Source organism: Rhinoraja longicauda, unplaced genomic scaffold (assembly GCF_053455715.1).
Source record: "Rhinoraja longicauda isolate Sanriku21f unplaced genomic scaffold, sRhiLon1.1 Scf000586, whole genome shotgun sequence".
Taxonomy (NCBI): Eukaryota; Metazoa; Chordata; class Chondrichthyes; order Rajiformes; family Arhynchobatidae; genus Rhinoraja; species Rhinoraja longicauda.
This window is the reverse complement of record NW_027601802.1, coordinates 55930-73337: the sequence shown is the minus strand read 5'-3', so window position 1 is coordinate 73337 and position 17408 is coordinate 55930. Positions and strand designations below refer to the sequence as shown.

The following is a 17408-nucleotide window of genomic DNA, read 5'->3' as shown; positions in this document are numbered from 1 at the left end:
TGACTAAAATAATTCCTCCTCATCTCCTTTCTAAAGGTACGTCCTTGTATTCTGAGGCTATGGCCTCTGGTCCTGGAGTCTCCCACTAGTGAAAATATCCTCTCCACATCAACTACCGAAATAAATCCAAGCATTGGATTTGCCTTGCTTACTACCGATTCGACTTGCATACTAACTTTTTGGGAATCCTGTACCAGCACTCCCAAGTCCCTTTGCACCTCCGATCTCAGAATATTCTTCACATTTAGAAAATAGTCTATGCCAGGGGCCACAGTTTAAGAATAAGGGGTAGGCCATTTAGAACGGAGATGAGGAAAAACTTTTTCAGTCAGAGTTGTAAATCCGTGGAATTCTCTGCGTCAGAAGGCAGTGGGGGTCAATTGTCTGAATGCATTCAAGAGGGAGCTAGATAGAGCTCTTAAGGATAGCGGAGTCAGGGGGTATGGGGAGAAGGCAGGAACGGGGTACTGATTGAGAATGATCAGCCATGATCACATTGAATGGTGGTGCTGGCTCGAAGGGCCGAATGCCCTACTCCTGCACCTATTGTCTATTGTCTTTCATTCCTCGGGCGGGCGGTGTGGTGGTACAGCGGTAGAGTTGCTGCCTTACAACGCTTGCAGCGCCAGAGCCCCCGGTGCTGTCTGTGCGGGGTTTGTACGTTCTCCCCGTGACCGCGTGGGTTTTCTCCGAGATCTTCGGTTTCCTCCCACACTCCAAGGACGTACAGGTATGTAGGATAATTGGTTTGGTGTATGTGTGAATTGTCCCTAGTGTGTGGGGTAGTGTTAAGGAAAATAACAGCAGATGTTGGTTAAAATTGAAGGTGGACACAAAATGCTGGAGTAACTCGGCGGGTCAGGCAGCATCTCAGGAGAGAAGGAAGGGATGGGTGACGTTTCGGGTCGAGACCCTTCTGCAGACTGATGTCAGGGGAGGGGACGGAACAAAGATAGGACGTAGTAGGAGACAGGAAGACAGTGGGAGAACTGGGATGGGGAGGGCAAGGAGAGGGACAGAGGAACTATCTGAAGTTGGAGAAGTCATTGTTGACAGAGGAACCAACTTCAGATAGTTCCCCTGTCCCTCTCCCCCCCCCCCTTCCCAGTTCTCCCACTTTCTTCCTGTATCCTACTACATCCTATCTTTATCCAGCCCCCTCCCCTGACATCAGTCTGAAGCTATCATAAAATCATCAGTCTGAAGAAGGGTCTCGACCCGAAACGTCACCCATTCCCTCTCTCCAAGATGCTGCATGACCTGCTGAGTTACTCCAGCATTTTGTGATACCTTCGATTTGTACCAGCATCTGCAGTTATTTTCCTACTCAGTCTGGAGAAGGGTCTCGACCCGACCGGAAACGTCACCCATTCCTTCTCTCCTGAGATGTTGCCTGACCCGCTGAGTTGCTCCAGCATTTTGTGTCCACCTAGGATAGTGTCAATGTGCGGGGATCGATGGTTGGTGCGGATTCGGTCTGTAAACTAAAACTAAGCCTCAGAATTGTATTGAATTGAAGTTGTGGATCTTTGTGTTGCTCCTCGTGGGGTTGGAAGTGTAGGAAAATAACTGCAGGTGCTGGTACAAATCGAAGGTATAAATCACAAAATGCTGGAGTAACTCAGTAGGTCAGGCAGCATCTCTGGAGAGAAGGAATGGGTGACGTTTCGGGTCGAGACCCTTCTTCAGACTCTTTATGACTAAGTCAGGGTTGTTGCAGAGTGGGTGGAGGGCTGCACGTTCAGGAGGGGAGAGGTTCGAGTGAGTCAGGGGAGTGGAGAATTTGAGGCAGTTAATGTCACGCCGGCAGTTGGAGATGAAAAGTTCTAGTGAGGGTATTGGTATTCTTGGTATTAATTGATATTATTTAGACAATAGACATTAGCTGCAGGAGGAAGCCATTCGGCCCTTCGAGCCAGCACCGCCATTCAATGTGATCATGGCTGATCATTCTCAATCAATACCCCGTTCCTGCCTTCTCCCCATACCCCCTGACTCCGCTATCCTTAAGAGCTCTATCTAGCTCTCTCTTGAATGCATTGAGAATTGGCCTCCACTGCCTTCTAATGCAGAGAATTCCACAGATTCACAACTCTCTGACTGAAAAAGTTTTTTCCTCATCTCAGTTCTAAATGGCCTACCCCTTATTCTTAAACTGTGGCCCCTGGTTCTGGACTGCCCCAACATTGGGAACATGTTTCCTGCCTCTAACGTGTGCAACCCCTTAATAATCTTGTACGTTTAGTAGCATAATGTGAATCTGTGGAATTCTCTGCTTCAGAAGGCAGTGGGAGGCCAATTGTCTGAATGCATTCAAGAGAGAGTTAGATAGAGCTCTTAAGGATAGCGGAGTCAGGGGGTATGGGGAGAAGGCAGGAACGGGGTAGTGATTGAGAATGATCAGCCATGATCACATTGAATGGCGGTGCTGGCTCGAAGGGCAATATTGTCTATAAACGTGTTTACATTATTATTATTTTTTTAATGTTCTTGTATTTTCAGAGAGGAACTCGAGTTCCCGAATTAACCTTTCTCCCAAAACCTTTGGAGGGAGCCGGTATCGCAAAATCTCCGACGGCAGCGGTTCCCAGAGGAGGGGACCAGTGCCGGTGCCAGTGCCGGCGTTGGGACGGGGGTTGAATGGGAGTCACTCCCTCGGCTCGCAGGGAAATGAAATGCCCGCAGCGTGGCAATCGGAGACGTTCAGGAGACACATGACGGGCCCGGGCACGACGGTGGTCATTCCTCTCCTCTACACCTTGGTGCTTGCCGCCAGCCTGCCGCTCAACCTGCTGGCGATCCTGGTGTTCCTCTTCAAGGTGGGCGCAGCCAACAACACGGCAGTGATGTACATGACCAACCTGGCGGCTGCCGACCTGCTGTTCGCGCTGCTTCTGCCGCTCAAGATCTCCTACCACTTCTCCGGCAACGACTGGCGGCTCGGCTCGTTCCTGTGCCGCCTGGTGACGGGCGGCTTCTACGCCTACATGTGCAGCTCGGTGCTGCTGGTGACCTGCATCAGTGTGGACCGCTGCCTGGCCGTGGTCTACCCTATCAGGTGGACCTCCTGGCGGAGCCGCTGGCGAGCAGCCTGTCTCAGCCTCGCCTCCTGGCTCCTCTCCATCTGCGGCACTCTTCCCCTCTTCCTCACAGAGCAGGCCGTGTACAACTACCAGCTGCACATCACCACCTGCCACGACGTGCAGTCTTTCGACGACCTGCACACCTTTTCCCTCTACTGTCTGCCCTACCTGTTGGTCGTTTTCTTTCTCGTTCCCCTGGTCGTTAACACAGTCTGCTACGCGAAGATAATCTCAACGCTGCACTCGGCCAGTGCGGTCAACCCGCAGGGGAAGAGACATGCCATCGTCCTGGCGATCATTGTACTCTGTGTATTTATTGTCTGTTTTACACCCACTAACATCATCTTGGTGGTACACACCCTGAATCTTTTTCACGGGAAAGGGGCGTCCCTTTATTTTGCCTACCAGCTCTGCCTGTGCCTGGGTAGTGTGAGCTGTTGTCTTGATCCATTGATTTATTATTACGCATCGTCCTCCTTCCAAGACCAGCTACATCACCTTCTGCGTTCTGGGCAGAACGAAATGATTCAGGTAAAAGAACGGATTAATAAAGTGGGAACTTCCACCCCCCATCAGCACAATCAGCAGAATGGTGTTGAGGCAATCATGTTAAATACATCCTAAGATTTTTGTTCTGGTGATCTTATTAAATACAACAGCATTCTAGAAAACTCTGGGCCCTAGCTAACTGCGATCAAATTATTTTGTACTCTTCAGAATCAGAATTACCTTTATTGTCATAAAGACATTCTGGCCTTCCATCACAGTGAGGAGGTGACTGGAGGAGACTCACTGTGATGGATGTTTCTTTTGTTTGGTGTTGGTTATGATTGTATGTGTTATTGCATTTTTATTGATTATTCTTATTGGTCTTATTGTTGAATTGCGGGTAATTTTTCATTTCACTGCACATTTATGTGTATGTGACAAATAAATTGACTATTGACTACTATCCAAAAAACAAGTCTTTTGGACGATATTTCGTCACCCACAGTCCAACAGTAAGAGCAATAAAATAAGCAATTTACACAACCACAAACCAACACAAAACAAAAAAACAAAAAAAAGTAACATCCATCACAGTGAGTCCCCTCCAGTCCCCTCCTCACTGTGATGGAAGGCCAGAATGTCATTTCTCTTCACCCGCCGTCTTCCCCCTTTTCTACATTTCTCCACTGGATCACAGCTACTTTTGGCCAAATCAATTCTATAATTGTGCTGTTTAGTTTAGTTTAGAGATACAGCGTGGAAACAGGTCCGTCCTTCTACACACCGAGTCTGCGCCGACCAGCGATCGCCACACATTAGCAGTATCCTGCACACAGTAGGGACGATTCATCATTCTTAGGCCCCCTTGGTCATGGCTGATGATGCATCCTAGTTGGCTGCTGGCTCCAAACCTCGGCTAGAGCAACGTCGCTTGTGGCTGAAGAGACCAATACGGGAGCGACATTCTCTGTCGCAAAGATCACGTTTGTATGTGGTCTCTGGTCTGTTGAAGTTGCCGCACTCCTTTCTGCGAGCCCGCTTGTCTGCCGCTGCCTTCATCAGTTTCTCTTCCCCCGTTTTGAGATGTTGGTTCAGGGTACTTGTTTTATAATATTTATATGCTGCTTGTTTTATAATATTTATGTCGTCTTTAACTCAGTCGTTTTCAGTTGTAACCACTGATTCTAGGTCACATATAAGATTATTAAGGGGTTGGACACGTTAGAGGCAGGAAACATGTTCCCAATGTTGGGGGAGTCCAGAACCAGGGGCCACTGTTTGAGAATAAGGGGTGAGCCATTTAGAACGGAGATGAGGAAAAACTTTTTCAGTCAGAGAGTTGTAAATCTGTGGAATTCTCTGCCTCAGAAGGCAGTGGAGGCCAGTTCTCTGAATGCATTCAAGTGAGAGCTAGTTACAGCTCTTACGGATAGCGGAATCAGGGGGTATGGGGAGAGGGCAGGAACGGGGTACTGATTGAGAATGATCAGCCATGATCACATTGATTGGTGGTGCTGGCTCCAAGGGCAGAATGGCCTACTCCTGCACCTATTGTCTATTGTTTGACGCAGGGTCTCGGCCTGAAATGTCACCCATTCCTTCTCTCCAGAGATGCTGCCTGACCCGCTGAGTTACTCCGGCATTTTGTGTCTATCTTCAGTTGTGCAATGTGCTGGGGAGTTTGAATGGCAGGAGTTTCACTAATGGTTGCCATAAACAGTCTCCCTGATGAAAACACTGAGGGCAGTCGGATTGGGCAGTGTCATCACTGTTGCTCCTGCGTTAGATTCCCATCCGTGTTGCTTCAGCAACAACCCACAGGCAGATAGATGACACCACGGTTTACTAGGTTAATTCCCGGAATGGCGGGACTGTCATATGTTGAAAGACTGGAGCGACTAGGCTTGTATACACTGGAATTTAGAAGGATGAGAGGAAATCTTATCGAAACGTATAAGATTATTAAGGGGCTGGACACGTTAGAGGCAGGAAACATTTTCCCAATGTTGGGGGAGTCCAGAACAAGGGGCCACAATTTAAGAATAAGGGGTAGGCCATTGAAAACGGAGATGAGGAAAAACTTTTTCAGTCAGAGAGTTGTAAATCTGTGGAATTCTCTACCTCAGAAGGCTGTGGAGACCAGTTCTCTGAATGCATTCAAGAGAGAGCTAGATAGAGCTCTTAAGGATAGCGGAGTCAGGGGGTATGGGGAGAAGGCAGGAACGGGGTACTGACTGAGAATGATCAGCCATGATCACATTGAATGGCGGTGCTGGCTCGAAGGGCCGAATGGCCTCCTCCTGCACCTATTGTCTATTGGTTGCGCCCGTAATTCACCTGCCTTCGTATTTCACACCGGCAATAAACTGATTTGAAAACAAAAGAGAAACCCTCTCCATTACTGACGGCAGAGATGGCTATCTATTAGACTATCTGATATTGTACTTTCTAAATAACAACTGGTAGAGTTGGCCCCTCGCAACGTTAGAGGCCAGGGTTCAATCCTGTCCTCGGGTGCTGTCTGTGTGGAGTTTGAGCTTTCTCCCTGTGACAGTGTGGGTTTCCTCCGGGTGCTCCAGCCTTTCTCCCATGTCTTAAAGACGTGCAGTGCGGGTTTGTCCTTCAAAAGTTCTAGGAGCAGAATTAAGCCATTCGGCCCATCAAGTCTACTCCGCCATTCAATTATGGCTGATCTGGTCATGAGAGGAATAGATCGGGTAGATGCGCAGAATCTCTTGCGCAGAGCAGGGGAATCAAGGACCAGAGGCCACGGGTTCAAGGTGAAGGGGAAAAGATTTAATAGGAATCTGAGGGGTATCTTTTTCACACAAAGGGTGGTGGGTGTATGGAACGAGCTGCCAGAGGAGGTAGTTGAGGCTGGGACTATCCCATCGTTTAAGAAACAGTTGGACAGGTACATGGATAGGACAGGTTTGGAGGGATATATACCAAGCGCAGGCAAGTGGGACTAGTGCGGCTGGGGCATTTGTGGGCAAGTTGGGCCATAGGGCCTGTTTCCACACTGTGTCACTCATGACTCTCTATATTTCCCCCTCAACCCCATTCTTCTGCCTTTTGCCCCCCCTCCCCCAATAACCCCTGACACCCGTGCTAATCATGCACATCAGGGGTGTCAAACTCATTTTCATCCCGGGCCACATCAGCATTATGGTTGCCCTCAAAGGGCCGGTTGTAATTGGCCCCCCTTTCCACCCCCCCCCCTCTCTCCCCACCCCCCACATTCTCTTTTCCCCCAGCCCCACTCTCACCCAGCCCCACACTCTCCTCCACCCCTCCTCACCCACCCCCGCCTCCACCACTCTCTCCTCCCCTCACCCCCCTCCCACCCCTACCTTCTCCTCCACCCACCTGCATTCTCCCCGTCTCTCTCCCCCCCACTAACTTCCCCCCTCCACCACTCCCCTTCCCCCCACACTTCCTCTCCTCCCCCACCCACACCCTCCTTTCACTCTCACTGTCTCCTTCCCCCACCTTTTCCCCCCTCCCGCCACTCTCCCCTGACCCCCACTGTCCCCCTCCTCCACTCTCTCAACCCCCCACCACCACCCCCCCTCCCCTGCTATCCCCTTCCCCCCACCCCTCCTCCTCCCCACCTGCACTCTGCCCTCCTCCCCAGTCCCACTCTCCCTCCCACCTGCACTCGCACTCTCCCCCACCCCTCTTTCCCCACCATCCCCCTTTCCACCACTCTCTCCTCCCCAGCCCCACTCTCTCCCACTCCTCTCCTCCCCTCACCCCCCTCCTACCCCCACCCTCCCCACCACACACTCGCCCCACCCCCATTCTCACTGCCCCTCCCCACCCCCACGGTCCCCTTTTCCCCACCCCCACTGTCCCCCTTCCCCACCACCTTCCCCCCCACACCCCCTCTCTCCTCCCCCACCCCCTCCTCCCTCTTTCACTCTCACTGTCCCCTTCCCCCCACCCACCTTCTCCCCCTTTCCTCCCCCCCACTCTTCCCTGACCCCCAGTCTCCTTCCCCCACCCTCTCTTCCCCCCACCACCACCCCCTTCCCGTCCCACTCTCCCTCCAACCCTCTGCTCCTCCCACCCTCCCCTCCCCACCCCACTCTCCCCTCTTCTCTGACCCACACTGTTCCCCTTCCCCCCACCCTCTCTCTCTTCCCCCAACCACCCCCCACCCCTGCTGTCCCCCTCCCCAGTCCCACTCTCCCCCTACTCTCTCCTCACCCACTCTCACTTTCCCCACCACCCACTTTCCCCACCACCCCCTTTCCCCCACTCTCTCCTCCCCCCATTCTCTCCTCCCCCCACCCCCCTCCTCCCCCCACCCTTCCCTCCACCCACTCGGCCCCCACGTCCACTCCCCTCCGTGGAGCTGTTGGCGGCGAAAGGCACTTACCGCGCGTGCAGGGAGGAGGAGGGAGCTCCGGAATACTCAGTCGGGCAGCGGAGGTGGGACGACTCGAGGCGGGCGGCGGCTACTCTTGAAGAAGGGGAGGGGAGAGGAGAGAGGCGCTGCGGGAGGAGGCCGCCATCTTTGTGAAGTCGCGACCGTCCGTCGTTGGCAGCGGCCTTCGGCGACGTCACCATTGGTGGAAGCGGCCGCTGAAGGAGGAGAAGCTGCCCGCGGTGGGGAGTGGGAGCACGTGGCCACTGGCTGGGTGAGGTCACGTGGGGCGTGGGGCGGTGACATCACCTTGTCCCGCATTTGGGAGTGAGATAGTTGGCAACCCTACTGACAGTGGTGGAGACACAGGACAGAAAGGTCGGTGTGGGAATGGGAGAGGGATTTAAAGTGTTTAGCAACCGGCAGTTCATGTGGGCCTTCTTCAGACACACTACTCTACACACACGAGGGGCAATTTTTTTTCACATTCATACCTAGCCAATTAACCTAGAAACCTGTACATCTTTGGAGTGTGGGAAGAAACCGAAGATCTCAGAGAAAACCCACGCAAGTCATGGGGGGAATGTACAAACTCTGTACAGACAAGCATCCATAGTCAGGATTGAACCCTGGTCTCTGGCGCTGTGAGGCAGCAACTCTACCGCTGCACCGCCCAGCAGATGCCGGTTTAAACCGTCTGTACGGAGTTTGTACGTTCTCCCCATGACCTGCGTGGGTTTTCTCCGAGATCTTCGGTTTCCTCCCACACTCCAACGACGTACAGGTTTGTAGGTTAATTCACTGGGTAAATGTAAAAATTGTCCGTAGTGTGTGTAGGATAGTGTTAATGTACGGGGATCGCTGGGCGGCGCGGACTCGGTGGGCCGAAGGGCCTGTTTCCGCGCTGTATCTCTAAACCTAAAAAATCTAAAACCGAAGATAGACACAAAAAACTGGAGTATATCTGCAGGTCAGGCAGCATCTCTGGGGGAAAGGAATAGGTGATGTTTCGGGCCGAGACCCTTCTTCAGACCCTGAAATGCAAGAGAATGAATCACAATTCGGAAAAAGACATAAATAGTGGCAGGGAATGTGACAGGAGGAATGGTGGGACCAAGGAAGGAGATGTCGGAGATAGGGTGTGACCCAGGGTCAAATGGATTATTGGAGGAGATATTAACCAATACTTTAGTGTAGGCTTCCCTGAAATGGAGACTCAGGATTGAGTAACAAAGGAGTCAAGTCAAGAGTGTTTTATTCCAATATGTCACAAAATGGAACAATGAAGTCCTTGCAAACGCACAACAGATATGAAACACGGCACTCCATGGACACCATACTAAACAACATAAAGAAGTTCAATAAATAACAACAAAAAAAACAATATTGTGTAAAGACAAAGGTAATGCTTCCAAATCCCAAGTGCAATCAAAGCAGTTTGTAGTTTGGAGTTTAATCAGAGGGTGGTGAATCTGTGGAATTCTTTGCCACAGAAGGTTGTGGAGGCAAGTGGATATTTTAAGTGGATATTTTAAAGGCAGAGATAGATAGATTCTTGATTAGTACAGGTGTCAGAGATTATGGGGAGAAGGCAGGAGAATGGGGTTAGGAGGGAGAGATAGATCAGCCATGATTGAATGGCGGAGTAGACTTGATGGGCCAAATGGCCTAATTCTACTCCTATCAATTATGGTCTTGTGAGTTTGTAATGTTCTATAGCCTGATGGTTGCTGGGAAGAAGCTACTCCTGAACCTGGACATTACAGTTTTCATGCACATATACCTTCTTCCTGATTGCAGGAGTAAAATGGTGGTGGCTGCCTTTTTGAGGAAGCGACTGTTCTAGATTACTCTAGGTTCCCTTGTTTGGTGGGGAGGTCATTATTTGTGACGGGCAGGGCAGTGTTCATCATTTTGTTGCAATTTTCTTCGTTCCTGGGTGCAACCATCGAACAATGTAACCAGGTCACTGGCATTAACAGTAATATAGACTTTACATTACTCATATGCTGCTTGGGTAGCTGTCAAGCTGGAAAGGCTACAGAGAAGATTTACCTCAAGCTGGAAAGGCTTCAGAGAAGATTTACGAGGATGTTGCCAGGACTAGAGGGTCTGAGTTATAGGGTGAGGTTGAGTGGGCTGGGACTCAAATCCTTGGAGTGCAGGAGGATGAGGGGTGATTTCATAGAGGTGTATAAAATCATGAGAGGATTAGATCGGGTAGATCTTGCCCAGAGTAGGTGAATCGAGGACCAGAGGACATAGGTTTAAGGTGAGGGGAAAAGATTTAATAGGAATCTGAGGGGTAACTTTTTCACAGAAAGGGTGGTGGGTGTGGGGAACAAGCTGCCAGAGGAGGTAGCTGAGACTGGGACTATCCCAACCTATAAGAAAGAGTGGCACAGGTACATGGATAGCACAGGTTTGGAGTGATAAGGGCCAAATGCGGGCGGATGGGACTAGTGTAGCTGGGACATGTTGGCCGGTGTGGGCAAGTTGGGCTGCAGGGCCTGTTTCCACAACTGTATCACTCTATGACTCTATGACTCTAACCCAAAGGTATCAGCATTGAATTCTTCAACTAATATCCTCTCTATCCCCTCTTCAGCTATATTTGTTCTTTTCACAAAAAACCATAATCACAGGATTCGTTCACCCTCCTGATTTTTATATAGGTCAGAGCAATTCACAGAGGCCAATTAACCTACAAAGCCGCACATCTTTGAAACGTGGGAGGAAACCGGAGCACCCGGGGGAAACCCACGCGGCCACAGGGTACAACGTGCAAACTCCACAAAGACAGCACAGGTGACAGCGGAGGCGCTTGCCTGACCATAGCATCTGGAACAGTCCGTTGCTGGGGTGGCAGGGGTCCCTCATAATCTTACTTGCTCTGGATCTGCACCTCCTGATGTATAGGTCCTGCAGGGGGACGAGTGTAGTTCCCTTGGTGCGTTCTGCCAAACGCACTACTCTCTGCAGGGCCATCCTGTCCTGGGCAGAGCTGTTCCCAAACCAGACTGTGATGTTGCCGGACAGGATGCTCTCTACAGTATCTTTGGTACATCGAAGAATAAGAGGTGATGTTATTGAAGAATCGATGACTCTGAGGAGATTGACAGAATAGATGCTGAAATGATGTGTTCCTAATTCGCCAGGATCTAAAACTGGGGGGCATGGTCTTAGAATAAGTAGTCACCCATTCAAGATGTAAAATAGAATACATTTCTTCTCTAAAAGAGAGTTGTGACCAAGTCTCCACTGTAAAGTTGAGGCAATGGAGTTGTTTTATGTTCAATGTGGAGATTAATGGGCATTTAAATTTCAGGTCAATTAAATGGTATGCAGAGGTCAAGTAGTGCCAAAGCTAAGACTGGATCAAGCATGATCTTAATTGATGACCCACTCTTGTCCCCGTTTCTTATACATCGTTGCAGCTCAGGGCAACTGCAAAGCATTGGCTACAATTGGAAAAGAACCACAAGGCATTTATTTTTGTTAACTTGGAAAAACAGTCCTTCAACAGCACCGGACAGCAAAGGTAACATCACATTTCAAATCAATTCACTTATCTGAGTTCAGATAAAGTTTAAAAGTTGCCCCAGCTTCAGTCTTGGCCTCACAACTTAAACAGATAAGTTATGAATCTATCATAAGGTGTCACACGTTCCAGCCTGCACGTATTCTCAAGTTCACAAAGTGAACACATTTAAATGTAAAGGTGGGATTTATACAGAGATTTTTCCAAACGTGTAATGCACTCCCACTGTTAGCAATTAAAACAAGACACCGAAAGAATAGGGTTATAAGAGATATGGCTGAAGAGATATGGAAGCAAGCCTAAGGACATAGCTTGGGGCTATAGCCACATGCTTAGGGTGGCATGGTGGTGCAGCGGTATCCTGACTACGGGTGCTGTCTGAACGGAGTTTGCACGTTCTCCCTGTGACCGCGTGGGTTTTCTCCGGGTGCTCGTTTCCTCCCACATTCCAAAGACGGGCGAGTTTGTAGGTTCATCGGCTTCTGTAAATTGCCCATCGTGTGTGGGATGTGAAACTGGGATAACAATAGAACTAGTGTACGGGTGATTGTTGGTCGCACAGACTAGGTGGGCCGAAGGATCTGTTTCCACGCTGTATCTCTAAACACTAAAAAAAATAGTTCCTGTAATGGGGCGATCAGAACTGCATGTAATACTCCAAATAAATCTATTTTATGAACATTTACGAACAAATGATGTGTTTTATGATCAAGAAATCTCAATCTCGTTCAACTAAAGTTGAATTTACAGGCAGGGAATAAGTTTCTGGAACAACCATAAAAGAGAGAAGCAGTAAGTTACATGTATCAGTGCCTGTGACATATGGACATTGCGGAAAGCAAGCCGAAACAAGTCATGTGTTTTATGATCACGGTAGCGCAGCGGTAAAGTTGCTGCTTTACAGCGAATGCAGCGCCGGAGACACAGGTTCGATCCTGACTACGGGTGCTGCACTGTAAGGAGTTTGTACGTTCTCTCCGTGACCTGCGTGGGTTTTCTCCGAGATCTTCGGTTTCCTCCCACACTCCAAAGACGTACAGGTATGTAGGTTAATTGGCTGGGTAAATGTAAAAATTGTCCCTAGTGGGTGTAGGATAGTGTTAATGTACGGGGATCACTGGGCGGCACGGACTTGGAGGGCCGAAAAGGCCTGTTTCCGGCTGTAGATATATGATATGATATGATATGATGAAACAAGTTAGACTATTGTTCTCCTATCTCATCAGGTAAACAAGTTGCTGTCAGCCGACTCAGAAATTATGTAACGTAGGAGTGTCAACCAATGGGTTACACTAAAACACAGCTGGCAGCATAAAAACACTCTTATATCAGGTATAAAATTGAAAAACCCCCTAGAAAAAAAATGCCAGCTGCAAACGAAAATTCCAACCTTTTCCCACCCTTTTGTATGAAGAACTGTTTGCTAGCTTTACATTAAGTAGTCGAAGTGAGAACATTGGCGAGGGGAAGTTTAGACTGTGAAATAGAAAGAGCAAGGTTTAGTTTAGAGTTTAGTTTAGAGGAGATATGGAATGGAATGGAACAGACTACTTTATTGTCACATGTGACAAGGCACAGTGAAATTCTTTGCTTGTTTACCTAAGGTATGCAAATGGTCACCACATAAAGGGCGCTGACAAAGTCAGCCTTTGTTCTCCCCCCCCCCCCCCCCTTCTCCTCCCCCGCTACTGTGTGGAAACATGCCCTTCGGCCCACTAAGTCCATTGCTATTGAGGGCGTGCAGTGTAGGTTTACTATGTTAATTCACTGAATGGCGGGACTGTCATATGTTGAAAGACTGGGGCTACTAGGTTTGTATACGTTGGAATTTAGAAGGATGAGAGGGGATCTTATCGAAACGTATAAGATTATTAAGGGGTTGGACATGTTAGAGGCAGGAAACATGTTCCCAATGTTGGGGGAGTCCAGAACCAGGGGCCACAATTTAAGAATAAGGGGTAGGCCATTTAGAACAGAGATGAGGAAAAACTTTTTCAATCAGAGAGTTGTGAATCTGTGGAATTCTCTGCCTCAGAGGGCAGTGGAGGCCAATTCTCTGAATACATTCAAGAGAGAGCTAGATAGAGCTCTTAAGGAAAGCGGAGTCAGGGGGTATGGGGAGAAAGCAGGAACGGGGTACTGATTGAGAATGATCAGCCATGATCACATTGAATGGTGGTGCTGGCTCGAAGGGCCGAATGGCCTACTCCTGCACTTATTGTCTATTGTCTATTGCCGGGACCAACAATCACCTGTACGCTAGTTCTATCGTACACACTAGGGACACTACACGGACTGAACAAAACAAATTAGCAGTCATGTGCAGTTCCGGTTGTCACATTCAAGGAGGGTGGTGGGGTGGTTTGAGAGACAGTGCGAATAGGTTCACCAGGATGCTGCCTGGATTACCGAGCATTATTTAGAAAGAAAGGTTGTTCAGTTCAGTTCAGTTTATTGTCACTGTACCGAGGTACAGTGAAAAGCTTTTTGTTGCGTGCTAACCAGTCAGCAGAAAGACTATACATGGTCACAATCGATCCATTTACAGTGTATCGTGTTGGACAAGCCTGGATTGTTTTCTCTGGAGCATTGAAGGCTGAGGATAAAAAATATGTACAATAATGAAAAGCATAGATTGGTTAGATAGTCAGAATCTTTTTCCCAGGATGGGAAGGTCAAATGCTAGAGGGCATGGATTTAAGTTGAGCGGAGGAAACTTTAAAGTAGAATTACAGGGCAGGTTTCTTACACAGAGCTCTAGGAGCAGAATTGGGCCATTTGGCCCATCAAGTCTACTCCACCATTCAATCATGGCTGATCTATCTTTCCTTCTCAACACCATTCTCCTGCCTTCTCCCCATAACCCCTGACACCCGTACTAATCAAGTATCTGTCAATCTCCACCTTAAAAATACCCATTGACTTGGCCTCCACAGCCGTCTGTGGCAATGAATTCCACAGATGCACCACCCTCTGACAAAATAAATTCTTCCTCATCATTCCTCCCCCCCTCCTCTCAGCCTATAGCGATGGCTTCCTGTGTTGGATATTTCCATGCTGGGAAAAATGTTCTGTCTATTTATCCTACCTATGCCTCTCATAATGTTATATACTTCACAACCAGAGAGCACTGATAAACCCCTATCTACCTCTTTGGTGACCCTGGGTGTATCCTTGATCGGACTTTACTGGCTTGACCTTGCATTAAATGTTATTCCCTTATTGTGTATCTGTACACTGTAAATGGTTCGATTGGAATCATGTATTGTCTTTCTGCTGACTGGTTAGCACACAGCAAAAGCTTTTTGTTCTACCTTGGTACATATGACGATAAACTAAATTAAATTAAATTAGCAAAGTTTAAGAAGCATTTGGACAGACCATTGAACAGATAGGGTGAGGAGATTATAGACAGGCAGCTGGGATCAGTTTAAATTGGTGCTGGGGTTGGCAAAGGCATTGTGGACTGAAGGGGTCACAGTGAACTAAACGGTCAGCCATTCAGGACTGCAATGAGAAGAACTTTCTTGACTCAAGAGTTAAATCTCTGGGATCCTAAGGGGGGAGAAGGTAACTTACTGGGATCATTGTGTTGCAAACATAATTTAGAGTCCTACTGCGTGGAAATAGACCCTTCGGCCCATCTTGTCCACACGTCCCATCTAGACAAGTCCCACCTACCTGCGTTTGGCCCATATTCCTCCAAACCTGTCCTGTCCATGTACCTGTCTAACTGTTTCTTAAACGTTGAGATAGTCCCTGCCTCTACTACCTCTTCTTGCAGCTCGATCCATACACCCACCACCCTTTGTGTGAAAAAGTTACCCCTCAGATTTCAATTAAATCTTTCCCCTTTCAACTTAAACATATGTCCTCTGGTCCTCGGTTCACCTCCTCTGGGCAAGAGACTCTGTGTAGCTACCCGGTCTATTCCTCCCATGATTGTATACACAATTTCAGACAATTTCTCGGTCACCTGAGTGGATTTGCTTGTATACACTGGAATTTAGAAGGATGAGAGGAGATCTTATCGAAACGTTTAAGATTATTAAGGGGTTGGACACGTTAGAGGCAAGAAACATGTTCCCAATGTTGGGGGAAGTCCAGAACAAGGGGCCACAGTTTAAGAATAAGGGGTAGGCCATTTAGAACTGAGATGAGGAAAAACTTTTTCAGTCAGAGAGTTGTGAATCTGTGGAATTCTCTGCCTCAGAAGGCAGTGGAGGCCAATTCTCTGAATGCATTCAAGAGAGAGCTAGATAGAGCTCTTAAGGATAGCGGAGTCAGGGGTTATGGGGAGAAGACAGGAACGGGGTACTGATTGAGAATGATCAGCCATGATCACATTGAATGGCGGTGCTGGCTCGAAGGGCTGAAAGGCCTCCTCCTGCACCTATTGTCTATTGTCTATTTACATTGTTCTAGAGAATCTCTGTGAAAGCAGCCATTTGTAAAAACCTATCTCCCCGTCCCCAATTGGTTACGCTGAGGGTGATGTCAAAACTATTTGTTAGAATGCATGGAGTTCAGAGTTCAATGGCTGACCCTGCCCAGAGGCTCTTTAGTCAGCGTTACCGGGAGGGAGCCACTGGAGACATCGGATGTAAAGAACAAGGGCCGGTTGGAGGGTGAACCAGGGTAATGCCTCCAGTGCCTTCAAGGTCGGCACCCCACGACACCAAGTTGGCCGGACGAGGAGAGGAGGGACGTGGGTTTGCCGGCAGAGCCATTCGAGGGCGACGGACTGGTTAGCACGCAACAAAGGCTTTTCACTGTACCTCGATACAATAAACTACAACTGAAACGGAGGGGATCGGGAGCCACTCCAGTAAATCAAGCGTGCGGGAAACCGGACTTTGGAAAACGGACCGGGAAATGCCGCCGAAAGATGACGGCACCAACACGCGTAAATATGCAAAAATAATTTCATTGTGCAGGTGCAGATGTGCAGGTGCAACAAAACAACTTTGAACCATTGAAATCTAATGTTTTAACATTATTAGACTGACCACGTGAATGCACAGGAAATAGTCCTGCACAGAATCCGATGGATCACTGGTGTTAAGACAATACTTGTTATTGCTGGTCATTACTACAATCTCACTGTTGTCTGGAGGCAGGGACCCGATGCAATGGGTGTCCATTGATTTATACAATACAATATACAATATATCTTTATTGTCATTGTACGGGGGTACGAGATTGGGAATGCGACTTCCATACGATGCAATAAATGCTGGTGATGTTTCAGCCAAGATTGATGTGCAGTGTAGGAACCGAGTGATTCCATCAGCTGATCACAATCTCTGATACAAGATAAAATAGCCACAACGGCAGCTGTTGCTATGGGGCAGTCACTGGTCAGAGATTGCTCCATGTCCATCACCAGCACAGCACTCCCCAACGGCCCTCCCCACTATCTAAGGCATCGACATGAGGCGCTCTCTCTAGAAGGTGGCATCCATCATGTGGAGAGGATGTTTCCACTAGTGGGAGAGTGGTTAAAGCCTCAGAATTAAAGGACGTTCCTCTAGGAAGGAGATGAGGAGGAATTTATCTAAGTCAGAGGGTGGTCAATCTGTGGAATTCATTGGCACAGACGGCTGTGGAGGCCAAGCTAATGGTTACTTTTAAGGCAGAGATACATAGATTCCTGATTAGTGCGGGTGTCAGGGGTTATGGGGAGAAGGCGGGAGAATGGGGTTAGGAAGGAGAGATAGTTCAGCCATGATTGAATGGCGGGGTAGACTTTCATGGGCCGAATGGCCTAATTCTGCTCCTATCACTTATGAATTTATGAACATGACCTATCATCAAGGATCCCCATCATCTGGGCCATGGCTTCATCTCACGGCTACCACCGGGCAGGAGATACAGAAGCTTGGCAGACCACACCACCAGCTTCACGAACAGCTACTTTCCA

The 17408-nt window shown here is 48.6% G+C and overlaps 1 pseudogene; it reads left to right on the top strand.

Moving 5' to 3' along the window:
- Positions 1-2502: 2502 nt before the first annotated feature.
- Positions 2503-3707, top strand: LOC144591114 (proteinase-activated receptor 1 pseudogene; annotated as a pseudogene).
- Positions 3708-17408: the final 13701 nt, after the last annotated feature.